Genomic DNA, 23,524 nt, shown 5'->3' on the forward strand with positions numbered 1-23,524 from the left:
AGGAAAATAGTTGTAAGGTGGTGTCACTTCTGTTTGACTCACTCCTAAACACTTGGTATTGTAACAGATAGGAGTCTACCTTCTAGAGAGCATGCATTCAGGGTTTGCTTTTGTAATCTGAGTTTAGATCCTTCAGGCACTCAGCATGTTGGCAATCCCTTGTAAGACTGTATCAGCAGGGGACAAAGTGAAGTAAAGCGGATTGTATCTGACAGAGCTCCTTAAGTAAGTTGTTCAATTGACTGGAGAGGTAGGAAGCCTTCCCTGGGTGATTAATTCTAGTGACCTAAACTAGTGGATGTGTACTTTTAAATGATTCTTGTCTCTTATTATTTTCCTTAAGAATAGTCAAAAACACATTCTGGAAAAAGCAGTATTTTACAAAATGGCAGACACTGGAAGTCCTGTGTTATTGAAAAATTTTACCTAGACAGGTCTCAAAATAAGATGCATATAATAACTAAAGTCCTATCACAGAGATTCTGATTCTGTAGTTTTTACGTTGAAGTCTACAAGTTTGTGTTTTTTGATAAGCACTTCCAGCACTTGCGAGACAAATAATTCAGGGTAAAGCAGACTTGAGTAGACACCTTAAAATGATTAAAAACAAAACAAAACAAAACAAAAACATGGTCTTAAATTGAACCTTTCCTCCTACTTACCTTTATTGATTAACCTTTGGTCAAGTGATTGAGCATATGTTCATTTGGATAGAGATGCAGAAGTATGCTAGCTAATATTCTCAGTGGAAAAGAAAGAACTGGAGTTCTCTAGTTATAAGTTGTCCTAGAAAGTAAACTTCAGCTTGCTAAAGGGCAAAGTGGTTGATCCAATTTAAATGTTCCACCTTCAAGCAATTATGAAAGTATTTTCTACTCTCTTTCAGAAATCATCTGATAAAATATGGTCTCCATCACACTTTAGAAGTCATGTACAGTTATTTTAATTTAAAAAGCTGACTCTATAAAATCATAAATGATGCTTAGATTTAAACCTAGTGTAAAATTGTATATGTACACCATAATTTGCCTTTCTTAAATTTTGCATTTCCAGTCCTATTTAGTTTGTAAGAAATGTGTCATATTCTCACAAAAATTATATTAGAATGAAGTGTAATATACTAAAGTTTACTTGATAAGGGAACATCTTCCAAATCCTACTGTATATACCATATAGATTTCCATGTTCTTTTTATTATTTAAACTTTCAAAATTCAATAATTAAATATTTTAATAATAATTGATTTTTTATAATCGTCTGTCAAATCTTATAAGTATCATTTATCATATTTTAATACTCTCTATACTATACATTGAACCTGGGGATTTTATGCTCAATACTACCAAAGTACCTTTGAGAAAATATAATTCCTCAAATATCTACCAATTGTAGCTGCAGTTCTGATGTTGAATGATCTGAAGAGAATAATATATGATTATATATTTCAAAAATTGAAAAATTCAGATATTTTGGGGAAATATTTACTGTTTTAAACTTTTAACACATCAAAAAATTGTTTTATTATTGATAAAAAATATAACTAAATTTTAAAAAAGTAAGAAAAGGTGAGGTTAACTGTCATTCACCTTACTGGTTGTGATGTTTCTTTTTAAAATTTTAATATATATATATATATATATATATATATATATATATAAATTTTATATATGTCTAATTTATATATATATATGATGTCTCATATGTTTATAATTGAAAATGATAAATGATTAAATCAAGTTAACAAATCCATCATCTTACATTTGAACATTTGTGGTGAAAATATTTAAAATCTCTTTTAGCAGTTTTTAAATATTCAATGTCATGTTTATTATAGCACTATTCACAACAGCTGAGATGAATGGGTAAAAAGAAAAACACACGTGCAAAATGGAATAACAAAAGGCTTACAAAAGGGGAATCCTGTGTTTTTCTTTTTTTTTTTTTTGGTAGATATATACTTTTTTATTTCTAATTTTTTTTGGTACTGGGCAGTTAACCAAGGGGTATTTTGCCACTGTGCCACATCCCCAGTCCTTTTTATGTTTTTGAGACTGTGTCTCACTAAGTTGCTAGATTGCTGAGGTTGGCCTCAAACTTGCAATCCTCCTGCCTTAGCCTCTTTTTTTTTTATTTTAATTTTATTGTTGGTTGTTCAAAACATTACATAGTTCTTAATATACCATATTTCACAGATTGATTCAAGTGGGTTATGAACTCCCATTTTTACCCCGTATACAGATTGCTATGTCACATCAGTTACATTTCCATTGATTTACAAATTGCCTTTCTAGTGACTGATGTATTCTGCTGTCTATCCCATTCTCCACTGTCCCCTCACCCCTCCCCTCCCCTCCCCTCCCCTCCCCTTCTCTCTCTCCATCCCCTCTACTATAAATCGTTTCTTCCACTTATATAATTTTTCTCCTACTCCTCCTTTCCTCTTATATGTAATTGTGTATAACCCTGAGGCTCACCTTCCAATTCCATGCAATTTCCCTTAACTTTCACTTTCCCTCCCGCCTATCATCCCTGTTTAATGTTATTCTTCTTCTCCAGCTCTTCAAGATACCATCTCACTCCAGTAAGATTGGCAGCCATTAAGAAGTCCAACAACAACAAGTGCTGGCGAGGATGCGGGGAAATGGGTACACTTGTTCATTGTTGGTGGGACTGCAAAATGGTGCAGCCAATTTGGAAAGCAGTATGGAGATTTCTTGGAAAGCTGGGAATGGAACCACCATTTGACCCAGCTATTCCCCTTCTCGGTCTATTTCCTAAAGACCTAACAAGAGCATGCTACAGGGACACTGCTATATCGATGTTCATAGCAGCACAATTCAGGATAGCAAGATTGTGGAACCAACCTAGAAGCCCTTCAATAGATGAATGGATTAAAAAATGTGGCATTTATACACAATGGAGTATTACTCTGCAATAAGAAATGACAAAATCATAGAATTTGGAGGGAAATGGATGGCATTAGAGCAGATTATGCTAAGTGAAGCTAGCCAATCCTTAAAAAACAAATGTCAAATGTCTTCTTTGATATAAGGGGAGAATCTTGTGTTTTTCAACAACATGAATGAACCTGCAGGGCACTAGGCTAAGAGAAATAAACAAGGTAAAGAAAACAAAGTGCATAATCTAACATTAGTTAAAAAAAATTAACATTAGTCTAAAAAAATTAAACTCATAGAAGCTGAGAGTAGAACAGTGTTATAAGGTATTTAGGCAGAGGGAAATGGATGGTGTTGGTCTAGGGGTGCAAAGTTTCAGTAACAAAGGAAAAATAAACTCAGTCCTTTATTGCACAGAATGACAACTGTGATAAAACAACACACTGTGATGGCTCTTCTTGTGCTTCAAAGTGGCAAGCCTAGCTACTGGATCACACATCGTTTAGGTACTGATGAAAGGGATTTAATTAAAGTCCCTAATTATTTGAATTTAAGTAAGAGACATTATTAGATAATTTGAATGGTCATGACATTTAATTGGGAAAGCAGGGCTGTGATTTTCCCAAAGAAAGAGGAAGTTCTTCCTGTGGATGATACCTTGAGTCAGTTCTAGTCACACTTTTTACCCTCAATATCACTGATTTGGTATTTGCTTAGTTAGCTTCTGTAATCAATTATTTGCAATAAATCTCTAAACACAAAATCTTAATATAAATAATAAATATCTGGGTATGTTTGTATTGTGTGTATGGGAAGTACTGATATCAGTGTAGTTGAAATAAAATTTTCTGTACCACTAAGTAATATGAAATGGCTTTGCCTTGGAACATCAGGTCAGGATCAATGCATATAAATAACACTACTTACATTTACTTTAGTTCATTTAAACTACATTATTATCTTCAAGTTATAATAACTATGGGATAAACTCTATAGATATCTCATTGTTTTAGAATAATTAAGACTATACTATTGAATAGAAAATTTAACTTTTGATGTATCTTTTTTAAAAAAAATAAGATGTTCTACTGAAATGATATCAGCAGAATTCATATTAAGATTCAGCTATGAAAATGAATTTTTCCTTATGTTTGACCCATGAGCAATAACATTACCTCTATAAACACTAACAAATTCAACAACCAGTTTTGGAGAAAAGGAAAGCTGTTTATCATGGTTAAAATTTTCAAGGAGTAAAAATGTTGTCAAATAATCCTTGTACATATAAAATAATGACCTAACTACAGAGAATGGCATATTTTCTGTAATGCATAATCTTGCTGATGGTATATCATCAAAGGAAGTAACTGATGATACTATTTAACCTAAAGTAATTTGTCAAGAAACATATTATTGCACTGATTAGACTAACTGCTCTTCCCCTCTTGTATCTCAAGATGTGTTTTTACTACAATAGCTCTCCAACACCTGAGAAACATTTCTAGGATATGTACCAACATTTTTCTTGTTAAGCCTTAGTGATTTTGTATATTTATATGGTGGTAATATTGAAACATAAATGGGAACATTATAAAAAGAAAATTTTCCATCAAAAATGGTTTTCTACCCTATTTTGTGGATTTAAGACTTCCATATTTGCTAGTAATATCTAAAATGGCCTTATAATCACTTAACACTTTGATGTACCCCATCAAAGTGCAGATATTCAAAGGGAAAGCAGAGACAATGTTTTTCAACTCTAATGTAGCATACGAAATATTGTTATTACCATAACAATCATTGCAAATGAAAGTATTACTGTAATACAAGCTCAGCAAAAGAGGCTTAAGTTGCTGACTGCAATGTTGCTAGACAACACAATTGCTTTAGTTTATTTACTATCTGAACAACGTGGTATTTACTTGCTAGCTAACACCTTCAAACTGTATTCAGATAAATTCTTCACAAGTGAAAAACAGGCCAAAAGTTTTTAGGTCCATCCTATAAAGAAGTGATTTAAAAAACATATACAGAAGATAATAACAATAATAACAAAAAAGGATGAGTGGACGTGAAGAGCATATATTTGCTATTTTAGCTGAAAGAGTTCCCAATAGGAGAAGGGAAAAACATAGACAACAAAATAAATAATGAGATTATATGACCCGAAGAAAAAAAAAATATATTATTCTAGAATCTAATAAACACTCTAAAATTGTGATAGCCTTTAAAACAAAAACCCAGGGAAAGTCAGAAAACTTGTGAAATCCAAATAGAGTGTGTAGTTTAGTTAATATTTGTATACCAATATTAATATCAACTTTTGATGAATGAAAAGTGGTTATTTATAGGTTTATGTCAGGAAAAGTTAAATGAAAAGTCAGTGGTGTTTCTCTTCATTATGTTTGTAGAGAGCTGGTTAATTTTATGTATAAGCTTGATTGAACCATGGGATGCCCAGATATCTGATATCCATCTTCTCTTGCCTTTGCCATTCTTGCTTCTTTTATCTTTAGAACCAGACTTGAATCTATGCCATTGCTTCTTTGTCTCCAGGACTTTGGAATATATAAAAATCTTTTTCTGGATCTCCTGCAGGTTGTGGAACTAGTTAGGCTCCATAATCTTGTGTACCAATACAATAAATTGTGTGGTGTGTTTTGTGTGTGTGAGTCTATGACTTATGTCATTGGCTCAGTTTCTCTGGAGATCACTTCCTACTACAATAAGTCTTGTGGATATCTACAAATAAATGGTTAAAATAAGAACAAAAGAAAATGATCATTTTTTTTGACAAAGGAAGGACAATCATATCTGTGAGATGTATGCATTGATAGTGCTTCTATTAATTTCCAAAATCATATATAACAAAATTTGTGAAAGTATGGATATGGTAACATATGTTTAAACTGTCTAATGAGATATTATTTTCATATTGTTCATATATTAATACAATGATCAAATTAAAGATGAAATCCCCTCAATTTGGATCAGTAATTCTCAAGTGTGTTCCAGAAAACACTAGGATCTTTTAATCCATTAAATGTAAAGTGAGGAATAAAAAAGATTTTTTTATTTTGTTAAGATTATAAAATTCTAGGTACAAGAAAGCTTAATTGGGGCTGGGGATGTGGCTCAAGCGGTAGCACGCTCGCCTGGCATGCGTGCGGCCCGGGTTCGATCCTCAGCACCACATACCAACAAAGATGTTGTGTCTGCCGAGAACTAAAAAATAAATATTAAAAATTCTTTCTCTCTCTCTCTCTCTCTCTCTCTCTCTCCTCTCTCACTCTCTCTTTAAAAAAAAAAAAAAAAAAAAAAAAAAAGAAAGAAAGCTTAATTGCTTTATTTACTAAATAATTTCTCTAAACACTTATAATAAGAATGTTCTTTGTGAATCTGTAAATAAAAAATGAAAACTATTTCTGAGCTTTTTTTTTTTTTTTACTTTAACGTTCTCATAACTTTTCATTACCTTAATCTTGTAGGAAAAAAAAAAATGTTTGGAAATACTATGATGAACTATAGGATTAAATCATGAATATCTTAAAAATTTTGTTGTACATTGAAAAAGAAAATATTTCTAATTGCCAAATATAAATATCATTAGAAAAACCTGCCACAATGAAACGATCCAGTATCTTATTCCCCAAGCTTTTGGATTTATTATTGTCAGTCTCAACACAGCTTTTTAATCAATTTTTTTATATAACTTTACCTTTAGAACAATAATTATTATCTCAATGTGGAGTGGTACAACCAAACTCCTAAAAGAAAGAAATATTTGTATTTTATACGGATTTACCTTCAACTCTTTTTCTTTTCCTTCAGTTTTGTAACTACATTCTGCTTCCTTTACTCACCTGAGAATATATGATCTATTTTTCTACCTCCACATGCTACCCCTAATGTTTGATAATAAAAATATTTTAAAAAGTTGGTATTCATGTTAGACCCAGTGGTGCATGCCTGTAATCCCAGCTATCTGGGAGGCTGAAGCAGGAGGATCATCTGAGCCCAGAAGTTTGAGACAACACAGCAAGCACTTGTCTCAAAAAAACAAAACAAAACAAAAAACCCAGAATCCTATTTATCCTAATAATTTACATTACAGTAGGGGAGAAGTTTAAGTACTAAATCCAACCACTTCCCTATGCATTCTAAACATTCTTGCACCAGAGATAAGATTGGGAAGGATCTTAGAAAAATGCCCAAGGTGCTCAGTACTGGAATTGAAGTTCTGTTCAATTCCACAGGGAGCAAACTCACTCTTTCATGCCCCCTTACTGAATATATTGCATGAAGCAGCAATCAGAGAACACTATGAGGTTTTAGTGGTCATTGACATTAGTTTTTATTCTCTGTTATCTTACAGTCTAGAGTAAAAGGCAGCTTAAACCCCACAGATGTACACTGCATGAGAACAGAAAGAGTTCTTGTAGATTCCTTCTCTTTTCCTCTAAGGATTGAGAAAGAGTGCTTAAGAGTCAAACAGCATGGAGGAAATTTTGTAGGTTTTCCCTTCTCTTCTTTCTTACATTTTTGTCATAATCTAGTCCCAAGGCAATTTTTGTTGTGATTGGTAAGTGAAATCAGCACCTCCTGATAGGAATCAAAACCCTAAACAACAGAGCAGGGCACCATGACACACAACTGTAATCCCAGTGACTTGGGAGGCTGAGGCAAGAAGATTGCAAGTTCAAGGCCAGCCTCAGCAACTGCAAAGTGCTCAGCAATTCAGTGAGGCATTGTTTCTAAATAAAATACAAAATAAGGCTGGGGATGTGGCTCAGTGATTGAGTGCCCCTGAGTTCCATCACTGGAAGGACAAAAAAAAAAAAAAAAAACAAAAAACGCTTGGGAAAGGGGGGATTCTCTCTTGATAGAGGAGCTGTGGACATAAAAGTATTATTGAATACACTCTTATATGTTTTTCCAACTTTAATCTCCTGCTGCTAAGTTCCTATTTAGACACATTTGGAAAACAAAAAACAAAAACATAGTGGAAAGGAGAGTCTAAAGCTCCAGCTTTCTGGGTAGAAAATTGGGAAGCAAACCCTCTGGGAAACTCCCAAAATGTCAGGAATATTGCAGAGTGCTGAAAACTCAAGAGTAAAATCTCAAAGTTGTATATAAGCTCTTGTATACAGACCTTAGAGTCTTTCAGGTATGGATATGATTGTAAACAGTGTAAGAGAGCCTTTGAGAATAGATTGATAAGGTAGAACACTGGATAAGAATGTCCCAGACCATTAGTTGCCACTCTGAGTGGACAGAGTAGTGTAATATTTTGAAATAAGAACTGATGTTGGGATTACACACTACAGGAAGGAGGTTAGAACTTAACGAGTTGAATTAATTTGGACAGATTACTTGTCATAAGAAAAAGTGACTGAATATCATTAGTTTGGGGATTTAAATAAATACCCAGAATCTCATAACATAATACACTTAATGTCTTGTACTCATTCAAACCTTGTAGCATACAAGAACTTAAATCCTGCAGAAAAGACAACCAAATATGGCACAAATGTTACAGCTATTCTAAAGAATGTGAAAGTTACTATCATAAGCATTTTCTGACAAGTAAAGATGAAACTTCTTCAAAGAAATGAGAAGGACATTTTTTTTAAGAAAATAATACATAACACAAAGAACAAATAAGTAGGGATTTTAGAGATAAAATTATACTTATAAAATTTTTAAAAAATTACCAGATGAATTCAACAGCAGAATGGAAATAAGAATATAGTTAGACATCTGAAAATTGTAAATACATTCACATAACTGAAAAAGTCATCAGAAAATCAGAAGATAATATCAATAAAGCTATAATTGATTCTTTGTAGAAATAAAGAAAAATCACATTTCACTAAATTTAAGAAATAAAAGAAAAAATACAAAATTCCATAATCAATAATGAAACAATATAGCACATCACTATGAATCCTACAGAATTTATGATTATTATGGATAACTTTAAATAACTTTATGGCAATAATTAAAAACTTAGATAAAATGGAAAAAGTTTTTAGAATGGTAGAAATTAATATAATTGCCTGAAGAAGAAATTGAAAATACTATTAGATCTAAAACAAATGAAAATAGGAACTGATACATAAAATTTCCTAAAAAAAAGTTCAGCCTTAAATACTTTGCAAATGATTTCTATCAAATATATAAAGAAGAAGAAACAATAGTCTTATAGAAACTGTTTTAGAAGAATAAATGAGGGGACAAAGCAAGACAAAAATATTCAATTGATATCCTTTCTAGACACAGACACAAAAATCCTTAATAAAATATTAGCAAACTGAATCCAGAAACACACACATACACAGACACACACACACACACACACACACACACACACACACAGTTACTTGGTCATGATATATATAAATATATATCATGACCAAGTAACTGCTTTAATAATATAGGCAAAGGATTTAAACGGAGAGTATACAAAATAATATGTATGGATGGCTAAAAAGAACAAGAAAGAATGTTCAACATCTTTGGTCATTAGAGTTACAATGGGATATCACTACACACTCTTTTAGAATGGATAGAGTCACAATAGGCAATTAATACCAAGTAAAGTCATTAGAGATCATGAAATACTTATGCATCACTGGTGGGAATGTATAATGGAGCAGCCATTTTGAAAAGCACTTTGGTAATTTTGTTGCTAAGGTAAAATAAAAGGATTACTGTAAAAAATCAAGAATCCACTTTACCTATTTACTAAAGATATTTACTAAAGATAATTTAAATCCTATATTTACACAAAGACTGCATTATTTGAAAATAGATGAAACTGAAACTACTTCAAAGAGACATTATACTGATGAATTAATAAATGAATATACAATAATATATAATGAAATGCTTTTCTGAAACAAAAAGCCACAATGTGCCATAAAACATTCATAAGTCTTAAAAAATATTATACCAAATGAAGATGTCAGACACAAAGGATGGTAATAAAGAGGTCAGTTTATGTGAAATTTATAGAAAAGACAAAAACATATAGACATGAAACAGACAAAACCATATAGATCTGGAGATGGGAACATCCTGGGACTAGAGATGAGTGCATATATTGATTGTAGCCTGGTTTGAGGTAACTTTGGGACTAATAGAAATGTACTAAATTCTGATAAACACTGCATAACTTTTTTCAATAAACACTCTAGTTAAGGTAATTATATTTTATGGCAGTATATTATGCCTCAATAAATCTATGAACACAAAGGTGTAAAAGATTTAAACAAACAATTCAACAAAGAAGATACATGTGGAAACTACATAATTACAATTCAACATAATCATTAAAGAAAATTAAAAACCCTATAAGCAACTTTATCTTATTTTATATTTTGCCAAGTATATAAGCAACCAAAATTTTCTTCAGAGGGTGAATGGTTAAATACAGCAGAGTTCCTCAAGACAAAATAATATTGTGGAATATCATTTATTTAATGATGAAGAGAAATGACATCTCAATCATACAAAAACATGGAAGAAACTTAAATGAATATTACCAAGTGAAAGACATCAGTGTGAAAAAACTACATAATATATAGCATTCTGGAAAACAAAACTTTAGAGTATGTGAAAATATTAGTTGTTATCCATGTATTTGGGGAAATAGGGAAAGAATAGGTGGAGTACAGAGGATTTTGAAGAGAGTAGAGCAAATCTTTCAGCTAATATATGTCATTTTAAAGTCCTCAAAACTTCTAGAACATACAACACAAGGATTTAATACTAATGTAAACTGTAGACTTTGGGTAACAATGATATATCAATGAATATTTATTGATTGTGATAAATGAACCACTTTGGAGAAGATTGGGTGTGGGATGTGTGAGAACTGTGTTTTTTCTGCTCAATTTTGTTATGAAACTCAAAATTATCTAAAATTAAAGCCTATTAAAAGTGAAATCTAGGGCTGGGGATGTGGCTCAAACTTGCTCACCTGGCATGCACGGGGCACTGGGTTCCATTCTCAGCACCACATAAAATAAAACAAAGATGTTGTGTCCACCGAAAACTGAAAATAAATATTAAAAAAATTCTCTCTCTCTCTCTCTCTCTCTCTTTAAAAAAGTGAAATCTATTGCATACATATTAAAATGTCTAAAATCAGTTTCATATATTAAGTGTTGGTATAGATATGGAGTATTACAGTTTGAATATGAGATGTTCCTCAAAAGTTCCTGTGTTTCTGAGGAATATTCAGAGATTTTAAAAAAGTGAATTGTGAGACCTGTAGACTAATCAGTGCATCCTGTTTTGAATGGACTGTGTGGTAACTGTAGGGAGGTGGGACATGGCCCATCGGTCACTGGGGTGGGGGGTGCTTGCTTTTCCCTAAAGCCCTTTCTTCCTGCTCTCTTTCTGCTTCCATTTTGCCAACTCTAATGCAGAAACCATAAATCCCCAAATTTTCCTTCTTTAAGTTTTTCTTGTTGAGTAATCGGTCATAACAATGCAAAGCTAAGTAAACATGGAGGAATTGGGAATCTCATACAATGTTGATGAGGGTGTTCAATTTTACAAGTGCATTGGATAATAGTTTGTTTGTTAAAACCATAAATAGACTCCTACCCCTTGACTTACTCATTTTCTCTTGTATATCTACATAAGAGAAAAGGAAGTCTTGTTCATGCCAAGCTGTTTAATTTTCTGTCCCAAACTGAAAACAGTCCAAATGCCCAGCATCACTGGATACATGTATAAATAACTTGTGCTTTATCTTATACAAGGCAATACTCTTCATCAGTGGAGAAGAATAAAATATTAGCACAAAAACAAAACAATTTACACTGAATGAGTAAAGCTGGAAAAAAACATATACTGTGTAATTCCATTTATTTAAGTTCTAGAAAATGCAATTGTTATACAAAGACAGAGCATTATCAATGGGTACAATGTAGGGAAAAGAGAGCTATTACAGAGACACAATTTTTGGTTGTTAAAATGTTAATTATGTTGGTAGTATCAATAATTTTATGCTATATTAATGTATGAAAAAATTTTCAGGATTTTATACTATAAACAAGTGCAATTTATTATCTGTCAATCTTTTTTTTTTTTTTTCTCATGTAAAACTAGGGCTTGAATCCATGGGTGCTGTACTACTGAGCTATATCTCCAGTCTTTTTTATTTTATTTTATTTTGAGACAAAGTCTCACTAAGTTGCCCAGGCTGGACTCAAACATGGGATCTTCCTGTCTCAACCTGCTGAATCACTAGGACAGGTGTGGGCCACAGCACCTAGATCAATCATCTTTAATAAAGCTGTTAAAAGACATTTAGTTGATCTAATTAGGAAATCAGTCTCTATTGTCTTCAGTGCACAGCATTGGCCTACTAAAGGCACTTAGAACATCTTTTTTGTTTTTCCTTTGCAATTCTGGGAATGAATCTTAAGGCCTCCAGTATTAAGCATAGTTACATTTTCAGCCCCAGAATAAATTTTTCTGACAATCAGTTCAGCAAATCTAATATTTAAGAAAATAATCATATAATGTAATTTCAGGTAACATAATGCAGAAATGGATAAAGGATAGATTTTGCCACTTCTACACAAAATATATTCAAGAATTCCCCCTCATCAAAAGGTAAAAGCTCTGTAATAAGGATTGGGTGCTTCAGAGATTTCTGCATCTAAAAATACATTCAATTCATTGTTTTAATCGATATTCTTCCAAAATTAGTTCTCCATAAAATATTGTGACATTTTTATCAGCAATATGCACGGTTTATTGATGGGCTGATTCCTATGGGATCATTATATGTGGAGGTCATCACGGTCAGGGAGGGATGGCCCCGATGATTTCCTTCCAGAGAGAGAGACTAATACACACACAAGCTTAAGTTTTGAGGGCTATTTTGACCCTGTTAATAATAATGGCTAACATTTAGTGAACACTTAATATGCACAATATATTCTTATTAAATCCCTACAACCTCTTTAGGTTTGCACTATAAATATCCTCACTTTATAGATAAGGACACAGAAGTTTAAAAGGTTAAGCTGCTTGCTCAAGGGAGTACCTAAGGAGCAAAATTTCTAACTCAGGTGTGTCTAAGTGCCATATTTTGTGTCTCCTTCTTAATCCTGGAATGTAAGTCTCAGAAATCAAGGTTAAAAAGATAAATTCTATATAAGTTTAAATTTGTAGATATTGCATGTGAACATCCTTTAGGTATGATTGATTTCATTCAAACACTTATTTCTGTATAAGCAAGCTGTTATTTCTTAGTTTTATAGTATTCGATCTCATGTGATTTTATGGGTAATAAAGCTCTAGTCAAGATCACTACAATCTATAGAATAATTTATCTCTTGTTTCCTTATCCTCTCAGTTTCATGAGAAAAGTTTTATAATTTTAGGATAAAGAAAATATGACCTATGAACAGAATCAATTATCATTTTTGTCTAAATATATTTTAATGTGTACATAAAATACATATGTAACACATAGTACAGGGGTACATGTTTCAGGAAATGTGCATATCATGTACTGTTTAAATGAAGTTAAATACTATCTATTTATCATTTCTTTTTGGTAAAATCTTTCAAAATCCTTTCTTATGGCTTTTAAAAATATATATTTTTTCTAATGATAACTACAACTGACAACCCTCAGAGACCCATTGCCTCTGTATAACAAGGGCAGAATTCTTCATGTCTACTATCTGCAAGCTTCACTCAAATATCCTGCTTTCATGTTTCTAGCTTTTATGATGTGTGCTCTCCCCTCTTCTCCCCCACCTCTTTCTCCTGTATGCTATGCATCTGATATGAGGTACAAGTGTTTTAAAATAGCACTGGACAGGGAAATCAAACTGAACCTCCTTGATTTGTCCCTCACCTTCCCACTCACTACCTAATTTACAACGACCAGGACCCCAGTGGGCTCCTGTCTACAATGCTCTCCTTGTGCTGCTGGCCACCTCTGTAATTTAAGAAGGCTCAAGTAGGCTTTACTTTCTATCCATCCTCCACTTCACAGATAAAACCCCTGAATTCACTCTTGTTATCAATTCATTTTTTCAAATAAACCAATATTTTAATGACATCTGACATAGTTCCCCTGCCTTTCTTTAATTTTTACGTTTCATCACAGCTTCATCTTTACCATTTTATTTTCTTCTACTTCATTTTCTTGAGTCTAACATATTGGTAAATATTTAATTTTTGTTCACTATTGCTTTGTATTCCCTCCCTATTCTTTGTTTACAAATTACATGAAGCTAAATTTTTGTTCAAATCTATTTTGTCCTGCTGTTATTTATTTATTTTTTGTGTGGTGCTGGGAATTGAACCCAGGGCCTTGTGCATGCAAGGCAAGCACTCTACCAACTGAGCTATATCCCTAGCCCTGTCCTGCTGATATTTTTTTAAAAAATAAACAACTTTTGTTTTTAATGTTCTTCTAAAATTCAAAATAATAAAGTACTCTCTCAATTGTTTATGAATATGTTTACTAAAAACAGTATTTCTTAATTTAAGTTGTACATAGGTCAAGAATTGTTGAATTCTTTGTCTTATACTTGTGAATAGTAGCGAAAATTCTTTACTTCAAGGTCATTGTTTTGATAGACCTCAGAATTCTTTCTATAATATTCTGCATTCTTTTTCTAAACAATGTAATTTGGAGTTGCCATAGAGGTATACATTAATATGTGAAAGATTATTTTCTAAAAATAATTAGATGAATGTGGTGGTTTTCAAGTGATATGTGTAAGGGTTTGTATCTAGGTGAATGTGTGTGAATACATTGGTGTGTGTGTGTGTGTGTGTGTGTGTGTGTGTGTAATTTTTTACTGGATATATACCAGAGCAGGCAATAACAACTATACCAATTATTTCATAGACTATTTAACTTATTTCACAGATTATATGATGAGACATTTTTAATTTTGAAGATATATATTTCATAAATAATTAAGCATTGTATATTGCCATTAGAATTATTTTTAGCTTCAATATCATTCAAACATTCAGATACAAGTTTTGATTTTCTAATATACATTTGAATCAAACTAGTGAATCTTTGAATAATCTCCTAAGAGGTTATAAAGTGGCATTATAGGTAGGGAGAAATATTGGCCTTGACCATAGGATACCACATCTTGTAATCTTGATGCCACGTTTTTGGTAGTAAAGTTGTTAGCATTTACTTCTCCATATTTAGAATAGAAGTGATGATGTTTGTATTGTAGAATAGCTGTCTGCATACTTTAGTGTGCAGGAAAAAATCACCTAAAAATTAGTCTAGGAAAGCACAAGATTAAAAAGATAGATAGATAAATAGATATATAGATAGATAGATAGATAGATAGATTCTCCTGGTCCATTGCTCAGAGACTTTGACTCAGCGATTCTTGTTGAGAGACAGAAATAGAACTTGGCTTTTTTAAAAATGTTTTGTTTAGTTGTAAATGGACACAATACTTTTATTTTGTTTATTTATTTTTATGTGGGGGAGAGGACGGAACCCAGTGCCTCACATGTGTGAGACAAGTGCTCTACTGCAGAGCCCAAGCCCCAACTTTTGAAGAAAATTTCATGTTCTTGAGTGGAGTTAATGAACAAATGAAATTACTTATAAATAATTATGACACAAGTTGTTGGCTATAACATTTATGAAAATACAATAAAAATTTAAAAAACATCAAAGGAATCTGAAAGTATATTTGCCAATACTTGGCATGGGGATTCCAAAGAAAAAAGACATTTTACCCTTCAAAAGATGGTGTTACATGGAACAAGTCAGTATATAATATTTTTTATTTGAAATTTTAAGTTAAATGTGTAATTATGTGTTTGAACTAAAACATCAGATACAACAGAACTATAAGCTCAGAAACATAATTAGTGCACTCCTATAATCCCAGCTACTTGGAAGGCAGAGGCAAGAAGATCTCAAATTCAAGGCCAGTCTCTAATTTAGTGAAAACCTGTTTCAAAATAAAATAAATACGGTTGGGGATATACCTTGGTAAAAGACTACCATTAGGTTCAATCCTAGGTAAAAATAGAAAATCAATTAAGTCATGTTTAACAGATATACACATTCATAAATCCATTTGCAATAATTAAATGTAATCATACAAATATAGCACTTAAGGAACATATTGTAGGTTATTTTTTAAATTAGTAAAAGTTGACATAAGTATAGATATTACTAAGGAGAAACTATTTTGAGAAATTATTGCAAGACACAAAATCATGTCAATAATTAAGCATATATAACTACTTTGAGAAGAAACTTATTCATTAATAATTAAATCTATATATTTTAATACAAAATAAAATTATTTTAATGATTGACTTTATATATGTTAATATAATAATCACTAATTATAACCCTGCTTTGACCATCTATATAGAAGTATATACATGCTAAGATTTTTTAGTAGTTTGTAGAAGACCAAACATCCAACACAAAGCACATTTTTTAAATTACTTATTAAAAGATAGGTATAGGATACTCTCAATCTATATTTTTAGTATATTCTAATGCAACAAATATTCTAAAATATAGAAAGTTTGTCACAACAATGCATAATATTGAAATTAATGAACCATTATGGGAGTACACATAGTGTAGCATTTATTAGACAACATAACAATAAAAGGAAGATATTTACTGAAGTAATGAAATAAATTGATGGAATGTAGAATATCTATTAGAAAAGTAGAATATATTTTTAGAAAAATATTCTCAAGAAAACTGGCATATCAATGTAATATATCCAAAAAAATCACAACTTTAAATCATAAGTTATAAAGTCTGTGCTCTTTCCACTATTAATATTTGACAATTTAAAATGATTTGAAATTCTCTTTAATGGTGTATAATAATGCATAAGATGTTTCTTAAAAAAATGATTTCTACTCAGAAATCATAACATTGGATTTCCAGCTCAAAATAGTATCTTTCCTGACTTAGTCCTTCATTTCTGATCTAGATTTAAGATTATAGAATTGATTTCTTCCAGTGATTTATTAATTCAGTAAAGCAATTAGTTAGTTGACTGTTTTCACTGAATCAATTAATTATTAGGAAAAATAGCTAAATCCATTTATGTGTTTGCTAACATAGTCCTAATTTGTTGTAAATTTCTTCCTTTGATTTCCAAATGGAAAGTTGAATATCAACCACGGAAATCATGTGAAGATATACAAAGTAGAAAGGAAATGAAAATTTTCACTCAATTGATATTTTCTGTGGCAAGTAGTTAACTGCTGAGCTATAAAGGATTGAAAAAAATAGTAATGAACACTTAATATTTATCACAGTTTTTCTCTGATAAAAATTTGGCATTTTACACTTGGCTGAAAAAGGTAGTGCAGTTTCAAAGACAGGAATAACAAGACCTTAGATAATGTTTTAATTACTGCATATTGTGATAACAGATATGTCATTTGCAACATATAATGTGGTTTTATTCATGATAGCAATTAAATTTGGCAAAAAATGATCCAGTTAATTCATGTCTGAGCATAAAAAAACTACTGTATTTCTGAATTATATATTTCACCTAAAACCTTTTTTTGCTAAAATAATAGACTATTTAGAATAAATATTCTATTATTTTAAAAAACAATAGAATATTCAACTATAATTTTAACATTCCTTTTTATTCTCAAAGTTAAAATATATGAATAATTTACAAAAGCAGCACAGAAAATTTATTTCCATAAATCCTTATTTCTCTAAATAAAATGTGTGTTTTTATGGTGGTTAATTTTGTTTAAACATGGTTAATTGTTTCAGCATTTGATGGGTTTTTATATAAAAATTTGAAAAAATTTGTGCCTTTCATCATGTGGCTCCGAAATTATTAGTAGTAACTAATGAAATCAATATTATCACTAGTGCCAAGGTACAAACTGCTCATATATATTTTTTTTTTTCATTTCTCAAAAGAGAATATTTTAAGCTTCAAAAAACCATGATCAAGTAAGCATGGAAACAGAGGATATTTGGGTCACTATTTGACATAACTGCTCTTTAGTAAATTGCAGGATTTGAAAGAAAAACCATATTAAGTGACTTTTGCCTGGACCATTTAACTGATAATCCTCAGTTTTCAAAGACATTCGTGGTATTTAGGAGCCCAGACAGACAAAAACAGTGTCTGTCTCTTCATACCAACAATAACTGAGATCTTCTCCATAAAATAGATTCTCTATGTCTTTAGGAAATGGTTATATGATTTTTGAGTCAAAACAGATTTTATGGTTTTTGAGTCAAATTTGGAAGCAATAAAAAAAAAACTTGCATTTCAACTGTAGTAGCTGACAGAGAGATGAACAGATTCAATCTTGACGTTTTTGATGATGTTGTATATATGATGTTTTTGATGATGTTGTCTATAAGGGGAAAAATATAAAGCAGTGGGATCACTGAAGTTCTTTGAAATTATTATTAAACTTTGATGTTTTTGAAGATTTGATTCTCTTTTCAACAAAATGAATTATGTAGAACTGGGTAGGGGTAATGGGGATTAAGACTCTGAGAATAAAGTAACTATTTGAAATTTCAGGGTTGCCTTCTTTATATAAATATTTCTTTTAAAAATTACAGGGAACATTGATACCCCATGTGATCATTGTATTTATTTTTCACATTTTCTTATATTGTTTGTTTGTTTTGTAATGCTGATGTTGGAACATGAGGCTTTGTGCTTGCTGACAAAGGCTTCTATCCCTGAACTACATCCTCAACCCAATAAAAGTATTTTATCTTTTTTAGTAATTAAATCTGTAAAAGCCATTGATATTTTTGATAATACATTTTATATTATAAATATATTAATTAAAATTTGACATGTATATATGTATGTGAAAAAGCTTCCCATATATGTTACAAAACCTTGGGCATGCCTAAGAAATTTCGAATTTCTTGCACTAATTGATGCCCACAGGTTGAAAATAACTGCTCCAGATCTTCAGTATGAAAATATTGTGAAAAATAAAACTAACTTGAAGTGTCCATTCATCACAAATTTTCTTCTAAGTGAGAAGGTAAAAGGTTAGATAGAGAAGTGGTGCTCTCCATAACAAATGGATGCGAAAATGAGAGCCTGGGAGGAAGGGAAAATGTGGGAATGTAAAGCAAGAGGGCTTCAGCCTTTATCCCAACATGGGTGTTTTGAAAGCAGATGATTTTCAAACAAAATTATAATTCTGGAAGGTATGCCTAAGGTAAGATTTAACTGCATTGCAATAGTCACTTTTCCATATTCTCTACTCACATGACTTCCTCTGAAGTCTTCAGTGTATTGTTTACAAATTTTTTTTGAAAAGACAAGAATGCTATAATTTAACGTTTTAATTTGGAAAGAGTAAAATAAGGCTTCCTCCAGGAATATCCAGGCTAGAAATGACAGCAGACATAATGGAGTGGAGGGTTTTCACATTCTCCTCTTGTAGTTCTTTCTTGAGATCGGAGACAGTGGTTTCTATTCAGATATAGCATTCTAGACTATCATTCATAATATCATGATTCTTTTTCTCATTTTATTCTTTTGGGGGTGAGTGAAGTGATAGTAAATATTTAACAGTATTAGAGGTTCCAAATGATGATAATGGCTTCCTCTCTTTAACTATGTGTCCTATGGTAATTCAGTATTTTTATGCCAAAAGGATACTTATAAAATGCAGAGTAGTGAAGATATATGTGATTTAATTTAAGGTATATATATAATAGCCTGTATTGCAATAACTATTAATGCAAATGAGTTGTACCTAATATTATTTTTTAAAAACACATGTGTACATATATATCAATTTTATTTATATATAAGATTGAATAATTTTGCAGAAGCCCTTACCATGCAACTTTCCTGTTATAATCTCATTTTAGGAGACAAATATTTCATCCACAAAGGAGAAAGATTTATTTTTTTAATAGATGTGGTCCATACTGGATTGTTTATAAGTTAAGATATTTATTCCAGGTTGTTTTTTCTGACATGTGGTCAAGTCGTATTGTAACAGAAATTTTAAAAAATAGATTATATTAACTAGAAAGATTTTTCTGCCCCAAAAGTGTGGAATGATATTAGAGTCAGATATAAGGAAGATCTTAGATCCAAAACCATTGATCCATTAAGATGGGGGTAAGCTGGAAGAAGTCCTGAAATGTGGTTGAAATAATCAGAATTGTTGATATAATTAGAAAAGAGTCAAATGCATCATTCTTTACATAAAACAGTGTTTTCAGGTGGCCAGTGTTTCTCCAACAGCAGTTGCACTAGAAATAACCTTGGGGTGCTTTGAAAGATGTTGATCAACTTCTACCACAAAGAAGCTGATCCAAATGCCTTTGGGAAGCAGGCAGGTGGTTAGCAAGATGCAAGAGGAAGAGGAAATGTTACCCTTGTCTTCTAGGTTAATGGCAACTGCACTATTTCTCCTCAAAATTAGGAATTTGATTTCACCTCTGAGTCTCAATCAATAGTCCTTAAAGAGAAAGTGCTGGGGCTGGGGATGTGGCTCAAGCGGTAGCGCGCTCGCCTGGCATGCATGCGGCCCGGGTTCGATCCTCAGCACCACATACCAACAAAGATGTTGTGTCCGCCGATAACTAAAAAATAAATATTAAAAAATTCTCTCTCTCTCTCTCTCTCTCTCTCTCTCTCTCTCTCTCTCTCCCCTCTCACTCTATCTTTAAAAAAAAAAAAAAAGAGAAAGTGCTAGCTGACTGATAACTTCAATCAAAACTAAAATATGATAATAGTTAAAAATAGAGAGAAAACATTCAGTCTTTGTTTTTTGAAATTGGCTTATTTTGCTTAGCATGATATTCTCCAGCTCCATCCATTTACTGGCAAATGGGATTATTTCCTTCTTCTTTAAGGCTGAGTAATATCCCAGTGTATAAATTCCATATTTTATTTATTCACTCATCTGTTGAAGGGCACCTAGGTTGGTTCCATAATTTAGCTCTTGTGAATTGAGCTGCTACGAATATTGATGTGGCTTCATCACTCTAGTATGCTGATTTCGAGTCCTTTGGGTATAAGAATGTGTGCAAGGAGTGGGATATCTGGGTCAAATGTGGTTCAATTCCAAGTTTTCTAAGGAATCTCCAAACTGCTTTCCATAGTGTTGTTGCACCAATTTGCAGTAAAGTTTGCTCTGATATGCAGATGCTAATTCACAATAAGTTATGTTGGGGGGCTAGGGAAGAATAGAGGTACTTTGGATTAGGCAGAGGGCAGTGGGGATATGGGAGAAGGAAGGATAGTAGAATGAATTGGACATTAATATCCTATGTACATACACAATTACATAAAGGTATGATCTTACATCAAGTAAAACCAGAAGAATGAGAATTTATACTCCATATTTATGATGTGTCAGAATACATTCTACTCTCATGTGTAACAAGTTAGAACAAAAAAATAATATTTTTAAAGTGTTATAGAGGGATTGGGATTGTGGCAACGCAGTAGAGTGCTCTCCTAGCATGTACAAGGTTCAATCCTCAGCACGACATAAAAATAAATAAAAGAAAGGTACAAAAAAGTGTTATAGAGTGTTATAGAAAATCATAGAGAGGTTTTTATTGTCATTTTTAGTATAAAATAAGTGCCCAGAAAATCTTGACTTGTTATTTTTTGAAATAAAAATTTACTCTTATCATGCTTTGTGGCCTTGAATTATATACTTTCCCCTTTTCCTCACATCCTACTTTTTTATGTAGATGGTAGCATTAAATAGCTAACATATTTTTCTAGATTTTTTGGCTTGAATTTAATTCAAGAAATTATAAGATAGCAAAATAGAGACAATTTGCTTCATCAAATGCATAAATTTCTATATTTGCCTATATTTCATCAATATCCAGGATCTCTTTTATTCCAAAGTCAAAAGGAGTACTGCCAAATAATCCTTAGCCATATTGCTCTTAGTGCCTTTTAGCACCCTGTCCTTTGAATAATCAGATTTCAATAAATATTAATTATTTTTTCAGAGGAGAGTCAAAGGGTTTTACAAACAAAAGCATTGTACACAAAAACAAAAGATCAAGATGTGAGTTCCATTTGTGTATCTCTTCTTTATGAAGCTCAAAACTGTCTGAAAGCTTTTGATCTTTACTTTTGTCATTTATGAAATGTTTTAAAACATATGACCCACCTATTGGTGTAATTATGGTGAATTAAAATAATAATGTGTGCAAGGGGCATATTTTCTATGTACACATATAATTATGAGAAAAGTATTTTATAAATTTTACTATATTAACAGTTTATTTCAAATTTGTTTTTATATTAAACATTATTAATATTTATATGATATTTCTTGTTCATTAAAAGGAAAGCATAAATTCATAGTCTTCTAAATGGTTTAATTAAATGTCCACTCTTTGCTTCCATAATATTTTATCTATCCCAGGAGACCTACCTATAATGTTTTTCCAATATCATGTAAAGATTAATAAGGATTTCTATAGTTGTGTTTGATTTCTTTAATCATGAATTTTATTTGCATCATATCATTGTATTGCTTTTCCATGGTTATCTGTAAAATGGGTGCAGTCATAATTTTTCTATTTTCACACAGGCAAACTGAAATTCAGAAATGTTGGGTGAGGCCATATTTACCAATAATAAAGATTAAAGAAGATGTTTTCTGCCTCTAATCAAATGCTTCCCCCACCTCAAACTATATTTGAAGCAAAAGTAAAAGTTTTTTGTTATTGTTGTCATTGTTGTTGCTATTATGATGGCACTAAAAATGGCCCTGGATTTATATTCTTTGGTTTTAGGAATAAGATTCTCTGAATCTTCAGCAGGTACCCTAACAAATTTATTAATTAATACAGCATACAACATATGTCAATAAGTAATTATGTTTTAAAAAGCTTATTTTTGGTTGTTAATACACTATTCCATGTGTTTAGTTTGTCTTTACCAGGTTGCAAATTATGCTCAAGTCTAAAACCAAATAATTTAAGAGATTCTCCATATACTATAGATGTTAGTTGTCATGTGGAGATTTGAATTTTAAAATATATGACAGAATTTCAAGTAGAAAAACAATACTCAAAAAAAAATTAAAAAATGTAGTACTTCTATATACTATCAATGTCCTTTTAATTCTTTTTCAAGAATAATTGTTTCTTTTTTAGATTTGTTCCAACAAACAAGCATGATTCCATTGAGGAGTCCTAACTCACTCTCTTGAGTATTCATGCACTTATGAAACATTTAAATACCCATGATGGATTTGCTACAAATCTAAGTGCCTGAGATACACACATGAAAACTATGCAGTTCATATCCCAAAGAAGTTATGTGATAGGCAGGGATGGACATTTCAATAGGCAACTGAAGGGCACTTAGTGAGCACAAAAAAAATGGCAGTATCCCAGGGACACAGAATCTCCTCCAAAGGGGGATATTTAAGACAATATCTGAAGAAGATGTAAGGTAAAGCAGAAGACTTTCTATCTAACAAATAGCAGATGTGAAAATGTAGAGGAAAGAAAGAAGTCATCACTGAGGTTGGGGACCTTCAAATTGTTGACATAAGACTAGAAGACTTTGAAAGCAAGAGTGCTAGAAAGTGAAGTACAGAGGGAG

Source organism: Spermophilus citellus (assembly GCF_964194105.1).
Source record: "Spermophilus citellus genome assembly, chromosome: 5".
In the NCBI taxonomy this organism is placed as follows: domain Eukaryota; kingdom Metazoa; phylum Chordata; class Mammalia; order Rodentia; family Sciuridae; genus Spermophilus; species Spermophilus citellus.